This window comes from Anomalospiza imberbis, chromosome 10, assembly GCF_031753505.1.
Source record: "Anomalospiza imberbis isolate Cuckoo-Finch-1a 21T00152 chromosome 10, ASM3175350v1, whole genome shotgun sequence".
Lineage (NCBI taxonomy): Eukaryota > Metazoa > Chordata > Aves > Passeriformes > Viduidae > Anomalospiza > Anomalospiza imberbis.
The window spans coordinates 5140816-5163171 of NC_089690.1; the positions used below are offsets into that span (position 1 = coordinate 5140816).

At 39.3% G+C, this 22356-nt stretch overlaps 1 protein-coding gene across 4 annotated transcripts in view; it reads left to right on the forward strand.

Moving 5' to 3' along the window:
- Positions 1 to 22356, forward strand: part of NLGN1 (neuroligin 1) — a 484028-nt gene that overhangs the window by 38905 nt on the left and 422767 nt on the right. The window contains exon 1 of one of the 4 annotated variants that reach the window (XM_068200309.1): positions 17750 to 17911. The exons of 1 other annotated variant lie outside the window; for it this stretch is intronic. The gene's annotated coding sequence lies outside the window, so the exon portion shown is untranslated. Of the gene's footprint in view, positions 1 to 17749; positions 17912 to 22356 lie in introns of those variants that run through there. 2 more of the 4 variants (XM_068200310.1, XM_068200311.1) reach the window with 2 other exon arrangements.

Here is a 22356-nt window from a genome sequence, read left to right on the forward strand (position 1 = left end):
GCATTCATGCATATGAAATCCCATGCACATCTATAACCTGGGGATTCTCTGATGCCATGGCAAGAAATGCAGAACTCCTGGTGCTTAATTCTCTTGAATCTTCAGAACTGTTTCTCATCTCCAGTATCTCTGCAGTGAGTGAGGTTTAAACAGGATGTTTATTTAAAAAACCCCAAAAAAACGAGGTGAAGGTGTTTGTTTCCAAACAAAAAAGGCTTTTTAGTCACCTTCAACAAGTTGTCATAACAATTACTGTTCCCTGAAGGTAGAGGCTCACCTGAAACCTAGAGCTGGGTTTATTGAGTGTGTTACATAAAAAACAATGGAAACTGTAGGGTGCAAGCGAGGGAGAAACTTTCCTGGTGGCAATAAAATCTGTTGAAATAGCCAAAGCATCATCATCAGGGACTAATCTGGCTTGGAGCCTGCTTGATTAAAAATGAGAGACAATAATTTTCTTATGGCTCTGTAATTCAATTGAATAACTTGGTTTGTTATCTAATAGTACTTTGTCATACAGAATGATCTGTATGTTGAAAGCCCTGTTCAGGCATAAACTAATTAATTTTCATGGCAGGACCAGTCCTGTGAAGTGCTGTGCTTCCACAACGTAAGAGGAATTGAGGAAGTGCAATAACTCACAGGGTGAGGCTGAATTTCGCATTAGGTATGTAATCAAATCTGATGAGTCCCACTGGGGGCCAGAGATGGTAAGCAGAGATATTAAATGAGTTAGCCATGGCTGTGCATCCGTCCCTCTTTGGCTCCTGACTCACAGCACAGTGGTGGCAGCTACCACTGACCCATCCTCTGGACCCTTCTTCATTCCACCACATCTGCCTTCTATTAAAGGCATGGCTCCCAGGGCTCCCAGCTTAGATTCAGTATTTCTGCAGTAATGTTGGACAGAATGAGGAAAATTCAGGGGTCAGAATGTATGATAAAACATTTGGAAAGTTAATCTATGTACTTCTTTACTTCTCTAGCTACTTTAGCAGATACTCAGGTTGTGCTTATTCCATTTCTCACAGTGGGAAATAATGAACTTTAAACATTCACAGGCAGAAAAAGCCTATGAGGTAGAAAAAAGAGAAAGGTGGAAAGATAAAATACTTACATGACAACAGGTAAAGCACATGTCAGTAATTTGGGGATTATATTAATTAGACATATTTTAATTCCAAAGTCATCATTACAAACCTAGAAACTATAGAGTTAGGGTTTCAGGATTTTTTTTTAACCTGTGCAACACGACTCTGCATTCTACCCTAATTGATTTGTAATTTGACATGCAAGGGTTTCATATGGCAGCTGAGGCAAATCCAGTAACAACTGGGAGCTAAAGCACAGAAAAGAGCTCCTGACAGGCAAAGCTTCAGTTCAGCAACTCAGTACAGGCAATAAATCTGTGACATAAAAGTTAGCAGGAAAGAAAAGGTGCTGAAAAAGGCCTGGCTAAAATAGCTCAGATTAATATTCAAGGCAGTTCTTTGACAGCTTTTAGTTTCTTAATATGGCTTTTGCTTTTAATTTCTCCTTTTAGCTTGGTGTCTTCATTTTCCCATGTAATCCCTGTGAATGTTTATTACCTCAGCTGCTTTTTTTTTTTTTTTTTTTTTTTTGGTCAATATGGGTTTTAACCTTGAAATGCTGCAAGAACAGTAGGGAAGTTTTTTCTTCCCTGGATAAGCAGAAAGGTACACAGCACAAGTTCTATGGGTACAAATTTCTCATTCAGGGTGTATGAGCTGGTCTTTGCTATGGCTTTATGCAATGACACAAATCTGTAAGAGCAGTGACAGCCAAGGGGAATCCAGTAATGGCTGTGAGATGCTGACAAAAAAAACCCAAAAAAACCCCAAAAAAACAATCAATAGAAAATCAGATCCAAAAGTTGATCCTAACATGTTTTTGTTGATTTTATTAAATGTGTGGCTGGTTCTTGCTTTTATTTCCTAAAAATTACACTGGGACTGGAGCCAGTGCTGTCACAGACTAATGCTGATTGTGTAGCCCATGCTTTTGTAACCTTTAAGTTACACTACTCTAATGTTTTATTTTATGACCTTCCTGAGAAAATTCTGCAAAGCTCCAATGGATGCAAGCACTGCACCCTGAATACTAACTTGTGCTAAGGTGACCCAACAACTTCCATCAGTTGAACAAGAACCGCATCATTTCATTTTATCCAGCTGATTTTGCCAGGAGAAACTTGAAATGTTTGGTGTGGCTACACCTGGGCCTATGAACTTTGCCATGAGTAGAGATCTTCCAAGGTGTTCTCTTAGCTCTGAAATTAAGAATGAAATTGGAGCAGGGGTTTACAATTGCTGTTTTGTCCTGAGTACAGGTCACTTTTGGCCAGTAACAGAATCTACTGAATTATCAGACATTAGTACATTCAGATTTGGGAGGTGAATGTTGGTCCTTTGCTTCTTTGGATCATCTGCTGTTGTAAGTCTCCCTGGGAACTATTTTTCTGAAGGCCTTACAAGGTGGCTATGAAAGACTGAGTGACGTGATTTATTCCTGTTTGGTTTAAGTTATGTGTAAATCTTGGTTTCAAAATTATTTAAATTTTTTTTTTTTAATATCAGCCTGTCCATGAAAGACCCAAAGTGTCAGATATCCTCCACAAACCCAAGAGTAAGGAAATGGGGCGAGGATGGTGTCAAATGCCTTTGGGATTGCCAAAATCTGTGTTTACTCAGGGCCCAGTGTGTTGCTGCTGCAGTTCATTCCTGTCACCCTCTGTCTGCATGAATCAAAAAGCAGAAGGGAGGATGCTGCGTGTGCACCTTCCTCCAAACCTGCCTGCTGGCCACACAAAGACAAACATTTTGAGGTGTCAGCCTGTGAGTTCATCAGATCCTACCCAAAGGCATAAATGTCTTTTTAAATACCAGAAGCACGAAGATGCTCTTGTACACCTGCACACCTGTGAAGTATCTTTCCCCCTTTTTGATGCTCTGAAGTGTTCATTTTGAGAAAACAAAAATACAAACCAAAACTAACCAGCATTTTCTGCTGTCAGAATGAGTCTGGCTTGCAGAAAACAGTAAATTCCAGGATTTTCATTTGTGAAGCAAAGTAAAGGCATTAAAGCTTTAACCCTGAGTTATTCCCAGCAAGGCCATCCCACCATTTCAGAGAATGCTGGAATTAAGCTAATAAATAAGTAAGAGAAAAAACAATTCCACTGCAGAAAGCTAAAGGCAGGGACTTAGATCAGAGCTTGCTTTGCATCCTGGCTTCTGTGAATTCTTGCTGCAGCTGCAAGAGCAGCTGCATTATTTTCAACATCAATCTGAGCAATGCCATGTAATAGCCTTGTTACAGAGGGACTAAAGAGCTAACAGAATCCTAAAGTCGTCAGACTTTTTATGAAATTTACATTCAGAAATACCATATTTAAGCTATTTTTCAATGTTTGAATTTAAATGGGCACAATTAGAGTTGATTTTTGTTTTGTTTCTCAACTGGTAGTTACTACATTGAGCAAGTGTTGCGCGAGGTCACAGCCCTACAAATGCAGCATCTGAATTCCATAGTGAGGAGACTCACGGAGTGGCATAACATTAAACATGCAAACAAGGAGCTACAGAGAGAGAGAGAGAGCTTGTATTTATCAGGAAGAAATGTGGAATTCAGCAAAACATTTTACATATGTTGAATTTTCTGCGGATTCTTTCAAAACAGCAACGATATGCAGAATTTTCTCATTTTTGGCCTCGCTTACCCCTTCAAATGGTTGTTAAAAGCCCTAATGACTTTGTTAGAGCAAAGATAAACTAATGCAAAGCACTTCAAAGGACTCACTTTTACATATGTCCAGAGATTGCCCATTAAAGCTTGCCAGTGGTCACGTTTGAATACTATTATCTATTTCCAAAATAATTTTGCAAGCTTAGGTATGGATATTCGGGCAATATTACTGCTTTGCACAGATAAAATTAACGACCTTTTAGGGCTTAGGCACCATAAAGGGACCGTATCTAATTAAAAACTTGATTTAAACTTGATTTTTTAAACTTGAGTTGAATGTAACACATGACAAAATTATACCACCTGAAAAAAGTACAAGTACCAAGGTATGGTCACCCTGAAAAACAAACAGGTCTCCTCTCCTTTAGCAGGCTGCTTACAACTCAGCTTCCACAAGGTATGTAATTAGATGACAATCTCAATGATATTTTGTCTCAGTGATACTATAAAATAATTTCTCTGGTCCTGATGTTTGCAGGAAAAAGCTTGGAAATGTAACTCAGGTATTGAGTAATGTCTCAGGAAATAAAAGGAAGGAAGTAAAAGAATGTATTTATAAAAAAATACAAAACAACAACCCAACATTTTAATCTAGTTAGGTATCCCTGGTTGACTGAAGATGTTTAATGTTTCGGGTTAGAAGTATTGAATGACAGAGGGAGCTTTTCACTGGTTAAGTACTGCAATAAGAGACATTTCTTTTTTTTTCATTCTAATTATAGTTTACATGCACTTTCCTGGTAAGTGTGGGCAGACCATGTGATTTCTGTGCCTCATGGAGCTAGTAAGACTTCCCTTCTTTTCAAATGCAGCATGGATCAACTTACTAATATTTGTGAAACACAAAGGAATTAGAATGATGAACGCCTTATAAATAAATTAATGCATCTCCATTCATTAGCCAGAAAAGATCTGTTTTGTTTCAAGAATTGATTTCTGAAAATGCTTTACCATGTATTTTATCAGCAAACAAGATGACATTAAGTGGCAATATGTTAAAATTAGTTGCCTTTCATTCTTTTAACTTTACTGGAAAAAAGTTACATTTTCTTTTCAGATTGTATTTCCCCAAGTATAAAACAGATGCATTTGGATAAATAGATTTGAATCATATTATTAAATTAAATGAAGAAAAGGAAACATAATGAAATAAAATCAAAGTATCTGAAAAAAAATTCTTTTCACAGGCCTGCAGTAGAAATCTAATGTCCCTTCTCTACTTTATCCTGGTATTGAGATGACAGGTATTCTATCATCTTTCAAAGTACCATCTGAGATGCCTCTTGTGATCTGAACAAGAATGGGTGTCCATTCAGGAGAACCAATTTCAAAATTCAGTTACATGTATTAAATCTATTTCTATATGGAGCACACTGTTTGTGCTTAGTACATTTATTACCATTATTACAATAAAATTAAATAGTGCCATCTGAGATCAAGTTCCTGCTGTGGTTCTCCATATTCATTGTACCAGACATTTTAAAGACCAAGCAGAGAAAAGAAGCCTCCTTTGAGGTGAAATGGGGATACAGAAAGCAGGCACAGAGAAATGAACCCCCTTCAGGGACAGTGGCAGACCCATGGCAGAGCAGCTCCTCCCTTCCTGGGTTCCTGCAGCTGCCTTCCCTAAATCCCACTTAAAAACCATCCCAAGCCAGCTCAACACAGTTGTCACCTCAGGGGGTCTCGAGGGATGTCCCCTCTGGGGAAGCATTTGGGACATGAAACCCTGGCTCAGTCCAAGCCCTTGGGCGTCCTGGCAGGACACAGGAATGAGAACTCTAAGATTGCATGGCTGTCCCTGGGGCAGGCACTCACAGAATCACTGGGTTGGAAGAGACCTTCAAGATCATCAAGTCCCATCCAGCCCCAATACCTCAACTAAACCCTGGAATCCAGTGCCACACTCAGTCTTTTCTTAAACACATCCAGGGATGGTGTCTCCACCACCTCCATGGGCAGCCATTCCAGAACTTTATCACTTTCTGTAAAAAACTTTCTCCTAATATCCAACCTATATTTCCCTTGGTGCAGCTTGAGACTGTGTGCTCTGGTTCTGTCAGTGCTGCCTGGAGAAGAGACCGACCCCACCTGACTACAACCTCCTTTCAGCCCTAAATGCTTTACAGCCTGCCCCAGACCAGGTATGCCAGCTCAGCTCTTCCTCGCCTCCTTGGGAACACTTTCAGACCAATATTTGGAAAAGAGGAAAAAAAGAACTTGCTGGAAGGTGTCTTATATTATATTCCAGAAGGGAATATCTATATCCTGACAACCCTTCTTGTACCACTTGTGTTTTAAACCTTTCCTTCCCACCCTGGAGCATTGGAGAAGGTATATCCATGCTCATCAGGACCTGAGCTGCACTAATATATGTGGTTAAAAAAAAATTCTAAAAGATGTTTTAGAAAAGTGCTTTGAGTAAAGTCCTAATTATTTTTCTAGGAGACAAAATTCCTGCACACACTTAAATCAGAGCAACTTGATAACCTTAATTTCTAAGGAAATTCTGCTAATGCATTTAAAAAATGCAGTATATTATGAAGTATATTTTTAAAATGCAGCATATTATGTCCCTTTTTCTTCTAACCCAGACAGATAAACCTTGTAACTGCAGGCCACAAAACAGAACTAATGGAGGAAAACATGCTGGAGTTATGTTCACAACTTGGAACACTGCAAGGGCTCAACAAGCATTTCAGAATAGAGAGGGAAATGGCAAAAACATCCCAGACAGCAGTCCCACCCCGGTGCCAAGCATTCCTCTTAGGCACTCAGGACTAAAGAATCCCACAACCAGAAGGAGACAAATGAGTAAGAAACATAAAATGAAATCAGCACAATTAATCAAGTAACTAAGACACGAAACATTGAGACACAACAAATGTGCCACGTTGCTAAAAATGTTGTTTTGCAGATAAGTGAATAAATTTTCTTCCAAGCCAGGCTTTTTTTTTTTTTTCCCCAGTAGCTTTAGCCCTATTGCTTCCACTGCACTTTTGCTTCCCCAGGTACAGCTTAGATATGGCATCTAATTTCCCTGCTGTAGCTATACAATTGAGTTGAGAGCTAGAGGGATGAATCACTGCATCCTGTCCATGCTTGCTGATCTTCTGGCTCTAAATGCAGAGCGAAAAACTGTGGGAAAAAAGACAAGAAGGCTAAAATAAGAGAAGGGGGAAAAAAAGTATAATGGAAACACCTCAGGTCTCAGTAAGGAGGGGAGAAGCACTCAAGATCTGAGGAGGCAATAGATGAATAAGAGGAGATGATAGAGTCTGAAATGTGTAGCTGGATGATGAGTGGGGCTAATGAAACTGAATTTCCTGAGCCTGTGTAGCTGGGCTCTCTGGTACCTAATAGTGTGATCTCTGATCGAACGTTTCCCTGCATTTGGAGTATTCCCAGTGCCTCTCCCTTGTGTGGTTTCTATTTAGAGGGTTGTTCATGGTGCAATAATTTGGAGATAGGATCCAGGGAGATGGAGATAAACAGTAATTAAGCCTTTTTCTTCAAAAAGAAAAAAGAAAGGAAAAAAAAAAGATAAACATGTTGTGGTCACGATGAAATGGGACTGGAAGGAAGATGCAAAATGGCAATGAAATTGGAATAAAAAGGAAGGCCCTTCACCTAAATCTTCAGAGCTGGGCTTTGAAATGACTAAATGGAAGAGGAAAATTACTAATGACTAAATGACTAATGGGAGAGTGAGAAAACCTCTGGCTGGAGACACTGGAGAGTGGTTGAGACAAGGGCCTAGGCTGATCACTGTTGCCTGAGTGGAGATGGCTCAGATGTAAAGAGATTGCTTCTGTGTGATGGAAAGAAACAAGGGATTTTGGTCAGGTGGAAGACAGGTGGGTGGAAGAAACCCATTGCTGTCTCTGGAAACTGCTGAGGCTGGACTGTAAACTGGGGTGAGGTGCAATAAATGAGAAGCTGCTCTTCCATTAGTCCCCACTCCCTTAAATATGAAGGTAACAGGGAGGAGGTGTGGGTTTCCTCTGGGATGGCCAGGAGACCTTTGCTCCCCCATGCCATCATGTCCACACCCCTCACCCCTGGCCACCCCCCCTCACCTCTGTGGTGAGCCCCCAGTCTGGGATGTGACTTTGTGCCTAAAAATAAAGATGGAAAATCCACTGTAAATAAGTCCTCCCAAGGTAAGTGATGAATTCAGCTCACCCAACTCATAATGTTTATAGTGGGCCCTGGCTCTGTAAAGGGTAACAAATGTGAAATCATTATAAACTTGGTTGAGGTTACTACTGTAAACCTGCTGGCTGGCAATCGAGATCTGATCAATTCTTTTAAAACATTTTATCTGTGTGCTCATTAATATAATGGAAATGTGGAACAAAAAGAGGAATGAGAATTACAAAAGGTGAAGTAATTAGCAGGTTTATTGTAGACACTGTCAGGTTTCTCATGTCCCCTGATTTAAATTAAAAAAAAAATAAAAAGTACTAGTGCAGATGCATTGCTCAGAACATGTATTCAAAGTTGCTAGTCCAAACAGCATAATTTTTAAGTCTAAGCATTCCCTACACAGCAATGCTAGAGCTGAATGCTTTTTATGGAGGCACTTAGTTCGTAGAGTTGTGTGATTATGCACGTGGGATCTGATTCACAGGATTTCTTCTTCCTTGATAAGGAAGGTAAGAAAAAGCCTAAAAAGGTTTGTGCTATTTAAAAAGACTCGTGAAACATAAAACTTCAGGTTTAGAAAAGCCACAGAAGGAGGAAAAATTGGAGTTTCTGTATCTTTTGAAATTTCTACTGTGCAAAGAGTTGTAGTGTTTAAGGCTCATAAAATAGATTAAGAATCCAGTGACACACAAGTGTGGTTTTTTTTTCTCTGCTCTCTATTCGGTGATATATCAATAGGTCTTCTAGGCACAAGAAAAGTCTTGCTGACTGCATCAAAGATTCCTCACTAGAAACAGACCGTAAAAAAAAAAAAAAGTAGGCCTACTTGAGAAATGTTCTCCAGGTAATTTTAGCAGAGATTTTGCTTCTTCCCAAAAAATTTGTAGCCCTGCAACAAATCCATATTTTTTTTCATAAAAAACAAGCAAGAAAAAAAAGAAGTTGTGTTAGTTAGAATTTGAGTTGTCTGAAAAACAGGCTGCAGTTGTCTGTGCAATACATAGCCCAGGTAGGAAGCACAAATTAAATAAAAGGACACAAAAAGTTGAGACCACACCGCTCAAGAGAAATTGAAATTAAATTCTCAAATCAAATTGTTTTGCTTTTCAACTCCAAAATACCAAGTCTTAAATACCTCAATTTCTAAAAATTCCAGGTAGTCAAATGTAGTCAGGGGAGGGCTTTGGAGAGGGGTTGGGAGAAGCAGTGAAGCGTTGACCTCCACATGGACAAGCTTTGGATGGGAACACTCACAGCCCTGGGTGAGGTGGCTCCTTCACGTCCCTCTGAGAGTAGAAGAGAAAATAAGCACTGGCATCACGTGCTCCTGAAGATATTTTCTAGTCAAAAGCTGGGCTGCTACATTATTTAATGAAATTCTGTCTTTTATTGCTCTGGGATAACTACGGGGCTCCTCCTCCTTGGAAGAGATGCCACACCACACCCGTGTGCTCGAAGGCCAAGGTGTGTATGGCCATTCATCACCTGGGGAAGCTCTGGAAGTAAAGGGCAACAGGAAAAGCCAGTGATTTGGGAATTGGAGAAAAGATGTCCTGGACAGGGAAGGTCACAAATATTTCCTCCTAAACTGTTTGTGTTTATATCACAGTGTTTTCTGCTGCTGACTGGCTTCAGTTTCCCTAGGTGATTTCAAGAAGTTGTTACAGATCATACACCAGCAAGAGCTTGTGTTTGGACTTGGAACCATCTGAAAAGCTCCTGTTAAACCCTTAGGGAGGCAGTTACCTCTGGTAGCTGTGCCCTTCATAAAGCAAAAGCATTATTGGTAGATTTGCATGTTCCCATATCCAATAACTCTGAGTAAGTGGCATATTTATAGCATCTATCATAGCATTAAGAACAGGTTTCTGCCATGCTGTAGTGATGAAGAACATTTTGTGGCACCCTGGAATTGAATTCTCCTGTTCTGAACATTCCCCCAGCTTTGGATATCTCCATGCTTACTTCCTGAAAAACACATTAATTTTGGAGGCCTATTTGTTTTAATGCCTTCAGCTGCCTACGTCAGTCCTGGGCAAGGATGGAGCTGTGATATGTTGGCACATTAGTGCAAAAATCAGGATAATGCAGGACCTAGTTGCAAGCAAGGACTGTCACCAACACTTGGGTCAGTAAAGAGGAAGGAGGAGCCTGAGGAAAAACAACAGTTCTGTTCTCTGCAACATTGTAAAAAATAATGATAAAAAAGATCAACAGAAAGTTGAAGGAATTTAGTCCTGAATGTAACCAGGGTTTTGCTCCTCCCCTGCCTGCAATTTTGAAACAAATTACTTTTAATATCACCTAGATATTAATGTTTCAGACTGGGTATTCGTCATGTTCTAAAACTGTTTTTCATAAATGTTTTAATGGGTCCAGGCCCAATCCCACTGAGGTCGATTAGAAGATTCCAAATAAATCTTTCCTTCTCCTCCTTCCATTAGTATGCAGCCTGTAAGAGGGCTGACACTGGTCTGTGCTTTTGTCTTAAAATAATCCAGAAGACAATTTTCCCACAGGAAGAAACCATGTAATTTGTGGGTGGTACTTACAGGGATGTAACCCAGGTGAAAACACTCATCTTTAATTTAGAGCCCAAATTTCAGGTATGCTGAGCACAATTCTACCTGAAGTTAAATATAGACTTGGATGGTCAATACTTTGGAAAAACCAGAGCCATAATTTTTAACATATCTCATTTTGTCTTAGGCTTCTATTATCCAAAATTAGGTTTAAAATGGTTTGGAAGTGCTATTTCAATGTGTTCTTTCTGTAAGTATTGCAACAAAATAAAGTGGTATATTATAATAAAGTATGTTCTGTTTTATTTATTTCTTAACTTCATGCCTGTGAGTATCTGACTTTCATTAAAGTAGTTTTTAATCAGACCTCAAACTTTAAATAACTACAAGCATCTTTCTTCCCAACAAGAATCTAGTAGGTCTTTGGTAGGATATGCCATAAAAAAATAGAGGATGAGCCATAAAATACTTTGGGAAATACTGGGGTTTTTTTTTGTTTGTTCGTGTTCTAGGTGGTGAACTGGATAAATACAACTATGGCTTGGTTCAAAATTCTGTTGTACCTCTGAACTTGGAGTATGATCTAGGGCAAATGTTTATTGGATAAAGCCCTGTGCTTTTGTGCAGTAGCTCCAAGCTCCAAAGGTCTGGTGGTAATCATGACTACTTTGAGAATACTCCTTTAATGCTCTTTAAATGCAATTTTTATAAGTACTTTTTGGCATGCTTTAACTGCAGAGTCTCACATTTTTTCCAGGAAGTTTTAAGAAATCAGAAATGATTTCTGGTATTTGAAACCAAACTTGAAATTGTGCTGAAAACAGTTCTCACAGAGACTTTTCAGCTGAATTAATTACAATACAATCAAGCTGTGGCATGTGGGACAAGAAACATCTGATGCTAACCTTGGCTGATCTTTCTGTAGATTGCATTCATTAGTCTGAAGAGTTTTCTCAACGTTTTGATGTAATCATTTTGCCCTTTTTCAATTTATGTACTCGTGATGGCTTTGGCCATCTTGACAAAACAAATCCCACACTTGGGTCAAGGACTCTGGAACCATCAGCTTTCAGTGAGAAATTACTTCTGGACTCATTATATGTTTATTGCCTAAGGGTCCTTGTAATAGGAATTCTGTTTTGCACATTAGAATTGTACATCATTAGCTTTCTAAATTCCAGCTGAAACGATTACATCTTCCTCCAAGAAGAGAACTTGAAACAGTTCAACAAAAGAAATAAGAAATCAAGCTGCACTCTTCATTGTCTTCTTGTTATGTTATCCATATATGCATGTATGTACTGAGGAAATTTAATGGCTAAATAGCATCAAGAAAATTCTGGCTTTTAAAAAGCAAATAAAAAAATTGTCACTCTGTGAAGCTGAACCAAAAAAAGAACATTGGGAAAAATCCACGTGTGCCCAATACCTACATTTCCTCTTTTATTATTGGCTGCCCTGTGCATCAGCAAAATGTCACCTCTGCAATTTGGTAGTGTTCTCTGTCCACCCTGATGAGAAGCAAAGCATGAGAAAATATGCAAACAAAAGCCAAACTGCTTTAGATGCTGATGTCTTCTGAGTGCCAAAGTACTTCTGGTGTTTTAAATTTTATAAACTTATAGCTCTCAAACTTAGACAATCTGAAAAGTGAAAACAAAGATGGGGTAATCATGCACATAAACATACTAAGCCTCAACTTTCTAACAAAATAAAAATCTTTGCTGGGAGATTTATCTTCAATTGATACTGCCACTCAGACAGTGAGGAGCAGCTTCATCGTACTGTTCTTGTCTTCTGAAACGGCGCTTCGGTGTCCGCTTTTCCCAAAGCATGAAACCATCTTGACTTGGGTAGGCTCCAGTTGCAGCATGGACAGCCACTTTCCAAAGGAGAAATCCTGTGAAATGGGCCCATTTGGGACGTGTCTCTGGCCTCTCTGCTTTCCTCATGCGTGGCAGGGTTACAGCACAGTGAATTATTCCATGGCAGGAGGAGCTCAGCTCCGGGATCCCCGTGATGGCTTCCTCTCGGTGCCGAATCCATTTGCTCCATGTGTGGCTCAACTGCTCACCTGCTGCTCCTCCCTTTCTTCCCTGGCACAAACCCCAGCAGCTGGGGTTCTGCAGGGACACCAGTTTGGATGGAAGAGGTTCTAAAAGCCTATAACAAATATTAAAACCTGTTTGCAGTAGGTATCACACGGAACATTCCTTCTGCTTTCTAGTGGCAATTGGAAGGGCAGCGATTTTGGCTTTGTATAGAAAATCTATACAAATGTTTCCTTCTCTACCAAAGAATTATTTTTTTTTCTTAGATCTTCAGGTCTTACATTTCTGTCTACCCAGATTTACGATACACTGTATTTATTGTAAATTATAAGGGTTTTGCTTAGTTGCAGGTAGCTACAGGGTTTTAACAATGAATAAAATTTGATTACTGATGCGCTGCTTAAATAAAGTAAAAAAGTCTATAAAATCCCTTTGACCTTCATGGTATCCACAAATGCAGCAAACTTGTTTTACATGAGGTTTTCTAGATATCAGGGGCAGATGCATTATAAATTATACCGTCAGTCCAGGAGACTGGTTTTCCCTGCCTTACATCTACATCCAGACATGTATTAAGCATCTCCTGAACCCATAAAGAAATATTTCTACTTGATAAACATGGGCCTGATTCTCTCACTTTCACTGGTGTAATTTCACTGACTGTCACTGAACTACTGCTGCATCAGGTCTATGGAAATGATAAAGCCAGCACTTCTGCTGATCACAGTATGTAGCCTACAGATATAAGGGAGACTTTACTTAAAAGTCTCATGGCAGTTGCATTAAATCCTGGTGCAAAACTCGGGGTTAACATTGTAAGAAATGTGTATTATAAATAGTTTATGAAGAACATTTTTTTTTTCTATTTCAGCTACTGGTATTCAAGGCTTCATATAATTTGTGAGTTTCAACATAAAATTCCCAAATATGGTGTTAATATTTCCCTGGGGATTTTATGTATTTATGTATATGAAGCCTGTTTTCTTTAGCTGCATTTGAAAGCCATTTCACAGTACAATGAGGTCCTAATTTTTATAGCCAATCAAAGCTGTGCCTTCCATGTAATCAGCTCTTTGCTTGTATAGCAGAACAAAGCAACGCCCTATGAAAAATTAAGTTGTATTTATTTTTTATATAGTACTCAGAATATTAGGCATATGAATCACAAAAACCTGAATCTAATTAAATTATCAGTTCCTACAGCAAGTTCTGCATCTTCTACAAATAAATCTGTAATTGTGTTAAACTTATCCCTGCTCAGGAATTCCCCAAGCTAAAGCTTTTGATGTTGCCTGTTAAATTCTTAGCTGAAATTACAACAATCCAAATACTAACAGGGCAACTGAAACCACTCTGTTGGTTAAATAACAGTATTTTTAAATGATAAATTCTGACTCTCAAAGTCATGTTCCTATCTGCCTACCAAGTATTTGCAAACATGGCAGGGTTTTCTGCTCTCACTGGGCTCGTGTCTGGCACAGAACTGTGCAGCAACAGGGAACAAACTCATCAAAAACCCATGCAGGTTTTTATGTGTGCTTGTCAGCCTGCATTTTTTTGCCTAGGCCAGCGGGATTCGGTGTTAAGAAGGTGTTTGGAAACTGAAGAGCTTGTTCTCCAAACCCATTAATCATGGCTGGATGTGCAGCAGGTCTCACACAACTCCTCACCCGTGCTTCTCTCCGGGCTGTGTCCCAACCTGCTGCTCCGAGCGCTTGGACTTCCCTTCTGGAGTCCACCCAGCATCCAGGAGAACTCTACATTCAAACAAAGCTACCCACCTGGGACTGTCCCAGTACTGATTTTTTAAGTCTAAGTGGAGGGGGAAAATATCTTCTAAAGCTACTGCTCTCTCATTTTCCCCCTGGCTAAACCTCAGAGCTGAGTTCAACAGCATTCCTGTCTTTAGGTCTGGGTTCAGCTTTGCTATTTGCTTCCCTTTGCAGTGTTCAGCCAATGGCAGAAGAGGTCCAGCTGCAGAAGAAAAGAAAAAAAATCTTTGTTCAATTCAAATTCTTGAAGTCATTCCCTTTGTATTCAGATAAAATTTCCGAGTGGAAAGTACATTCCAGTCATAGATATAACCTGAACATAAAACCTGGTGAGTAACAGCAGCAAATAATCCTCAGACAAATATGCAAGTGCAGGCCATGCCTGGACAATAAATGATGCTGATTCATCTCCCATGGACACAATTAAAAGAGGCTTCATTTATAAAAATAATTGTGTTACAAAATATATCATATCAATCTACTTGTCTTGAAAAAAATATATATAAAGGTTTGAAGAGTTCTTCCCTCTTTCCAATCATCTTAATATAGCAAAAGTTAAGCTGCTCATAAGGAGCTAACTGCACTGATATGGAATTTTCATGTGTCAAGGAACTTTATATGTGTACACACAAATCACAGTCAGGTCACAAACACGGTGGCATATACAGGTGAGATGAAGTTGATTAAGGCTATGTTCAAGTTCTCATAAATGGTACTGGCCTACTGAATTATTCATATTAAACTGAGACACAGAAACCAGTGGTAGTTCTGCAAGTAATGGTAACTTAATTGATCATTTGAGCACGCCTGCAAAGAGCCTTTTGCTGCAAATGTAGTCTGGGTTGTAATTCAGGGGTTGCCCCAAACAATGTTTTGTCTGCTGGCAAAACTTTGACTATAAGTATGATGCTACTGTTAATTTAATTTGCCTGGTTTCTCAGAGGGTGTGAACTAAAGCTGAACTTACTATTACTCATCGGTGGCTAACACAAGCACTTTACAACAACTAGACTAGCTCCATTTGAGCACATTTCAGGGATTTCCTTTGTGTATTCAAAAAGGACAGGCAAATTATTTCAAAATTAAATGTGTAGAATGACCCAGTTTATTGCAGCTTAAATAACTGTGGAACACATCCTTGAGAAATCCCAGATCCATAGAAAAATACATTGCCTGCAAGGGTGCAATAATGCTGAAGGGCTGGCCATTTTTCCTATGCTGGCCATTTTTCCTAATTCAAGAGGAGTAAAGTGAGTGTAACTCACTTGCCTTTCTCTGTAGTAAAACACAGCCTCATGTGCCCATGGTCACACAAAAAGTCTGTGATGGGGCACGAAAGTAAATCTGCAGCTTAGTCCCTCTGTAGCATCCTAACCACTGAAAAAGGTGAACCAGGAAAAAAATAGAGTAGAGAAAGCAAGTAGAGAATAAAGGAACTTCCTCCCTAGTTATCCTCTCAGTTTTTATGTCTTTTATGTTTTGAAGGCCTAACAAAAATTTTTCCTTGTAGCATAGTTATTTTCTACACTAAATAATCTGATACCACACTTATCTGCAATTTTAGAAGCCTTCATCTACCACATTCATATCTAGCAATTGTTAGAATGATGATTTTATCAGTTGCCAATATTTGTTCATTCAACACGCAGCAGAAAGTAATCTTAGCTCAAAGAGTTTTTAAAAATACAAGTTAGTGCCTGAAATGCATGAAATAAAGTTCAGTATAATTAATAGAGTAAAAGTCTCAGTCACCAAAAGGAAATTGCAGGATGTGGGTGTCTTGCTGCTACCTGTTGCCTAGCAATGCTGCATACGTGTGGCACAAGATTGATAGATATCACCCACTCAGATCCCTGGATTCAGACCTTCACTGCCGCCTTGGCTCTGGGAAAAACTGCCAAGGAGAGAGAGAAATAACAGATGGGAGGAGAAGCCTCACAGAGTAACTTTTTCTCAGTGTCCATCACTATACTGCCCAAAAGATCAGGGATGTTCAATTTTATGGAGTCTGGTTTTTTGCTATGTGTAAATGTGCACTTCTGTGTGTATATATATGTATATATATAAATAAAAAACTTTCTTCCTAGCTAGGTGTATCTGGGTCGTGCAAAGTAGAGGCAATGATATCCTGAAATTAAAATGGCAATTCAGTTTTATAATTTTTAGTGACTCACACTGCATTACCTTTAAGTAGGATGAACAAAAATTTCCCAGATATTATAGATAATTATAATGTTATTACAGCATTCCTGATAGCAAATGCTAAAGTTAAGATGCAACACAGCATTTTAAGCAACTCATACCTTCTCAAAATACACTTTTTGCTAAAATTTTCCATGATCCACTTGGCTTCAAAGTCAGCTTTTTTCTGAGAAATCTTTCTGTGGAATTAGTTCTGCCATTTTTGAACCAAGTCAGGAGGCTCCATATGTTCTATTTTAAATTCTGGACTTGCATAATTCCAACAAATGACTAAAGATAGAAGCCTCAGACCTGACAGGTTTTATAATACTCATTAAAGGAAGAAAATAATCTTGGTTTGAAGAAAATTACTTGAGTTTGTAAAAATAATGGCATCCAAAACAATTTCCTGCACATGCACAAGTAGAATCTGAAGATGGTTTTCAGGCCAAAATGCTGTTATATGAGAAGTCCTGCTCTTAACTATTAAAAATCATTACACTTGAGAGCCTTTTTTGTTTAGCCCATCCATTAATAAGGATTAATTAAAATAATACAAAGCACCAGAAAAAAATCTAATTATAAAAAGACCAAACAATGAGTCCAATAGAGCATGAAGTGAGCAGCCATCTGTTGAACGGTCCTGTTTGCTAAGAACTCAACATCCATCTTAGTTGTGGAAAACAGAGGAACGAACAACACAGAAACCAAGGAGGACTTGGTAAATAACAATGAGTGAGACAAGTAAAATAAATGGGAATTACAGTTGATCCTAATGCCCAGGAAATGTGGAGATTGCTTTCCTGGGGAACACAGCAGCCGACCATTGATGGACGATGAAGAGAGTGAGAGTACCAGCCCAGACTAGCAAAATTCACTGGGTAATATGGAGAGGGATGGGATGGGATGGGATGGGATGGGATGGGATGGGATGGGATGGGATGGGATGGGATGGGAGGCAGCAGATAGCTGCTACCCTCATCCTGGGGTGTTAGACTTGCACTGAGCCTGTCAGTGCCACCATATGACTGACAAATATCTGCTCTGCAGCTCATTTTAGGGTGAAAACACCTTTTGTGTTCACAAGGAGCATCTCCATTGCATCCTGGTTTTGCTCATGTTTGGTGGTGTTCAAAGCACTTAGATAAAATTTTCAGAAGTTATCAAGTGACTTAAAACCTACAAGTTCCAGTGAGCTGCCTCCCAGCCAGCTCCTGAAACACCCACACAGCAGTTGCTGCTCACCACAGTCAACTCCCACACTGAGTTTAGGACTTGGGGTCGTTTACACAGAGCCTGAGACCCAAACAAGGCAGGTGCAAGAAAATCTATTTAGAGCTAATTAACAGCAAATGTTAAAAGGAGAGGTGTTTAGGGGGTTCCACTTTTCAGGTTGGGCACCTGAGCCAGCTGGGATGGTGGACTGGCAGCTCCCCTTGTGAGGATCAGGAGCCCAGCAATGCTGTTGCAGGTAGGTAGTTACACTGCATTTTTTTTTTTTTTTGAGTGAAAATTACTAGTCATCTCTCTATTTTCTTTTTAAAACACAGCAAGAGGAAGAATTTGTGGTTTTATTGCCTTTTATGTAACCTTCCACGGGTAGAGTGGCTGAAAAATGGAAGATTTTGTTTGTTTGCACATGTGAGTGGTTCTGAATTGTACCTTTGAGCATGGGGTTTTGACTGCAAAGGAAAATGAGGAAGGTTTGTCCTCTTTGGTGAGACGCCCAAGCTTTGTGGCAGGGAGTGCAAACTCATGGGCTTGTGCAGAGAGCACACAGGAGAGCTGGAAAGCTGAAAAGGAAGGGGAGTTGTATTCCCTCCCCTATTTTTAGCTAATACCGTTATAATGCAAAATGTTTTCTTCAGACATGAGAGTGGTTTTAGAAACAGTAAAGTACAGAATTACGAAATTATGAGGAATGGGGATTAGGGCTCTAATGAGAGCATTTTGCTGACTTTTCTGTGGTGTTTCTTGACCTTGATATGACATTTGTCTTTTTTATCATTAATATGTGTCTTCTTGGCAGCTGATGATAAAAAAAAACTATGGCTTTTTTTTTTTTTTTTTTTTGTTTTAGTAACAAAGAAGAAAGTATTTCTTTTTGCTTATAGCTAAGGGAGCAAGCCTGGTCTTCTTTCCCACAGCAATGTGGGTATCCTGAGAAAGCTCTGTAAGAGCAGGTGCCATTACTCTTAATCTCTCTGTGGGTCTGCCAGTATTACTAGGCAGAATTCTAGCTTGGAGTTCTTATTCCCCTCAAATGTTGTGATAACACTTATTTTGAGAAGAAGTGAGGTAAGGCAATGGACCAGCTCAGTCTCACTTCAGCCTGCTCCAAGGTACCCACGTTCCTGGCTGGAGGAACGCGATGTTTTCAGCTCCGTTCTGATGACAAGGAAGCCTTTTCTCCACTCAGAGGGTGGAAAGGTGCCAAGAGCAGCCCCATTATTTGGCAGGCAGGAGGTAACCTTACAGTAAACAGCTGTCAGCTTCACAGTCTGGCTGAATTTTAATAGCTCAGAGACTAAAGAGAGTTACGATTTTGTCTGACCCCATGGGGTCTGGGCTGAATTACTCTGGGCTACACTGAAGCTATCACATTAGGGTCAGGTGACTTGTCTATATAAATTCCTCAAACGTGCCATTAAAATGTCAGTTCTTAACTTAGCTGGAGCCATAAAGCACTTCAGCACAGTTTAAATCTCTGATCTCGTATAAAACAATCAAAACAGAATAAAAAGAATATTGTGTGGCTGGAGGCACTGTCACTTTTAGCCATGTGCAGGTGGATGCTATTGCTCCTGATCATTTTTGGTGAGGCTTAGTCCAGGTAAAACAATGTATTATTTACTAAAAAACTTAAAGAAGTTGGCTTTCTAACTTAATTCCAGTGTGTCATTTCCTTTCCTCATTCTTGGATGTTCATTAAAATATAAGAAGGATTCCCAGGCACACAAAATGCAGGCAACTACTTAAAAAAATCACTCTATTTTAAGAGAAATACTAATGGTGAATATTAGCACTCTCAGAATATTGATAGAGATTGGAAAGCAGAAAGTAACTTTTAAATCAGGCCAGTGGCAAGTGCTAGTCTGAATCACAGCCTGGAAAAAGGGGAAAAAAATCCCCAAACACACCATTTGGAGCAGATTGTGCTGAAACAATGATTTGTGACCATTTCTTATGCATAAAGAAAGAACAGTTAATTCTGTGATTCTGCAGTTAGGCAAGTACCTTCAGTTGCTGCAGTGGAGTAGCACATGAACTCACCTATCTGTCAGTGACAGCAGACAATTAAAGCAGTAATTTAATTGGGGATTGTGGAGCAAAGAGTGCTGGGAAGAATATTGATACCTTAATAAAGGCTCAAGCTGTGGTGATGGGTCCTGGTGGTAATGTGCAGCATGATGAACTAGGGTTTTGATTTGAGGAAAGTTATACAGAGATACAAAATGAGAGAAAAATTACAAGTCACAGGTGATTGGCTACATGTGGTGTCAGAATCAGGTTTGTCTGCCTGCACCTGGCTCATGAATACACACCTGCATCGTTGTGCTGCTTTTCTTACAGTTTGGAGTGAGGCTGTGCATCTTCTAACAGTGCATCTGCCCACCAAAGCACTGTCTGTCATAGAAGGTGAGGGTAGATATACTCTCCTCTTCTTATGTTTTAAGCTCTAATCTTTATATTATTCTGATACTCCTGCTCCATAGGAGTCAGAAATCCTCCAGCACTTCTCAAAAAAATTATCCTGCAGTGCTGATGAGTGCTTCTTCAAAATGGATGCTGTTTGGAAGATAAACTTGTGCCCTGCAGAGAAGATAAAATGTAGATTTATTGAAGCAAACAACAACAAAAAACTGTATATTGCATTTTGAGCCCTTTTTATATTTTAGGGTCTATAAAATCAGGCTCCTTGCCCTTTATATAGCAAGTCAAGCAGGAAAAGCCACTGAAAGTTTTCTTGATTACCCATCTTTTATGTCCCCTGGAGACAAGCACATACCAAATTTGTGTGATTTGAAGAGAAGCATCATATCTCTTTAATGAAAACAAAGCAGAGATATAAAACTCCTCCTAATGCTTTATCAATAACAGTTTTCTTTTGATATCAATGCAAGTTCATTTTCTCAATACCTCACCAAAGTCATGGAGGCACCTTCAGTACTTCAAGTTTATTTCCAGAGACTTGGACCTTTTCACTTAGGACTGGATTTATTGCCTCTGAAAAAATGCAGGTAAAACAGGCTTTATGCAGAAGAACGTGGCAGAGCAGGAGGATTGGGAAGTGTTACCCATGGAAAATGCAGAACAGCTCCTCCATAGCCAGTCCTCAGTCCCCTGGCTGAAAGCAGCAGCTATTACAGCTGCATTCCCATATATTAAAGCACAGCACTCCTACTTCCAAGAAATTACTCAGACTTCAGGTGTCCTTGTTCCTTTCCCAGCTGTATCCAAATTCCTCCCTGTGCTGCCCTGTGTGGAACCATGATGAACCTCAGTGTTGTGTGGGGTTTGTTCTGTTAAACTGGGTGTGATAAATCACAGTCAAATCACGACACTGAACGCTCCAGTGTTAGTTGGAAGCTCAAATATTGAGAGCTTAGCTTACTTATTGCCATGGCAATCACCATTAAAATTATTTTTAGCTTACATTAAAGGTAAAAAAAAAAAAAGAAAAGAAAAATCAAAAAGCATTTGAAATGTGAAGTACAAAGACTTTAATTTAAAAAAAAAAACTCCATTCTGTGTCCCTTCAGTGAGGGGACCTTTTATAAGTGAGCCCTGGGTCTGACAATTTTGGATGATTAAATTTTATATTAAGTGTCTTCTTGGGGACAAGAAAAAAAAAAAAAAAAAAGGTGAGTGCAGCTAGGCTGGAGCTGCTGCTGGTCATGGTCTGATCTTGTTTTTATGAAACAACTGATCATAACCTGAGCATGATGCAATATTTCTGCCTTGGGTAACTCTGGTGGCCCCTTGCTGCCTCCTCCTATCTCTCAAATAAAGAATTTAGCAATAAGTATTTTAATGCACCAGAGTGCTGTGGTTTAACTAATAGTTCTTTTTATAGAAAGGTCTAACAATATTTGCCAGTTTCCACTGCTAGGCATTTCACTTTCTCATTCCAAGTTCACAAAAGAAAGATGGCACCCCCAAAAGTATTACGTAATAATTTATTTCAAAATATAAAAGTAATTAAAAACCCCTGCATTCCTTGTTACAGTGTCTGAAATGTACTGTCTAAAAGGCATGATAAAAGAGAACTCTCTTACTAGGGATGTCATAGGGGATGGTGAATAGATACAGATAATTACTATTTCAAATGTCTAATGACCTTTTCACTAAAGCACAATGAACTTCTATCATGCTCTGTTGCTCTTGGTAGAATATGTGATCTTCATGCATACAGATGCACAAAAAAAGTCCTTGATTTTCTCACAGAGCAGCATAATTCAAGAACTTGCATTGTAGTAACTATTTTCCCCAGATGCTGGAGTGGGATGTTTGAGAAATAAATGCCTTAAGTCTGTATTGCTCAGACTGTGGCCAGAATTTGCAGTGCCTGGTGTTTCTGCATCATCTGTGCTGAAACACGGTGAGAATTGATGGATGCCAGCATAAACTGTAAGGCAGACCTAGGTGGTAGAGGCAGATCAACAGGGACATTTGCACCAATGCAATTCTCTGCTCTTTTGAGGAGACACAAAACAGTGACAGGTGCAGCATCTGCCAAATTGAATTGTTTGTAGTGTGGCAGGCAGGAATATACATCAGTTTGCTCAACAACAAAAGGTGTTTAAATTTAAAAAAAAAGTAACATTCAAAAGAAGATCAAAAATACCTAATTACCATTCAAACAATAAGCTACAATACTGAAATGTTTCATTATAAAACGAACAATAAAACTTC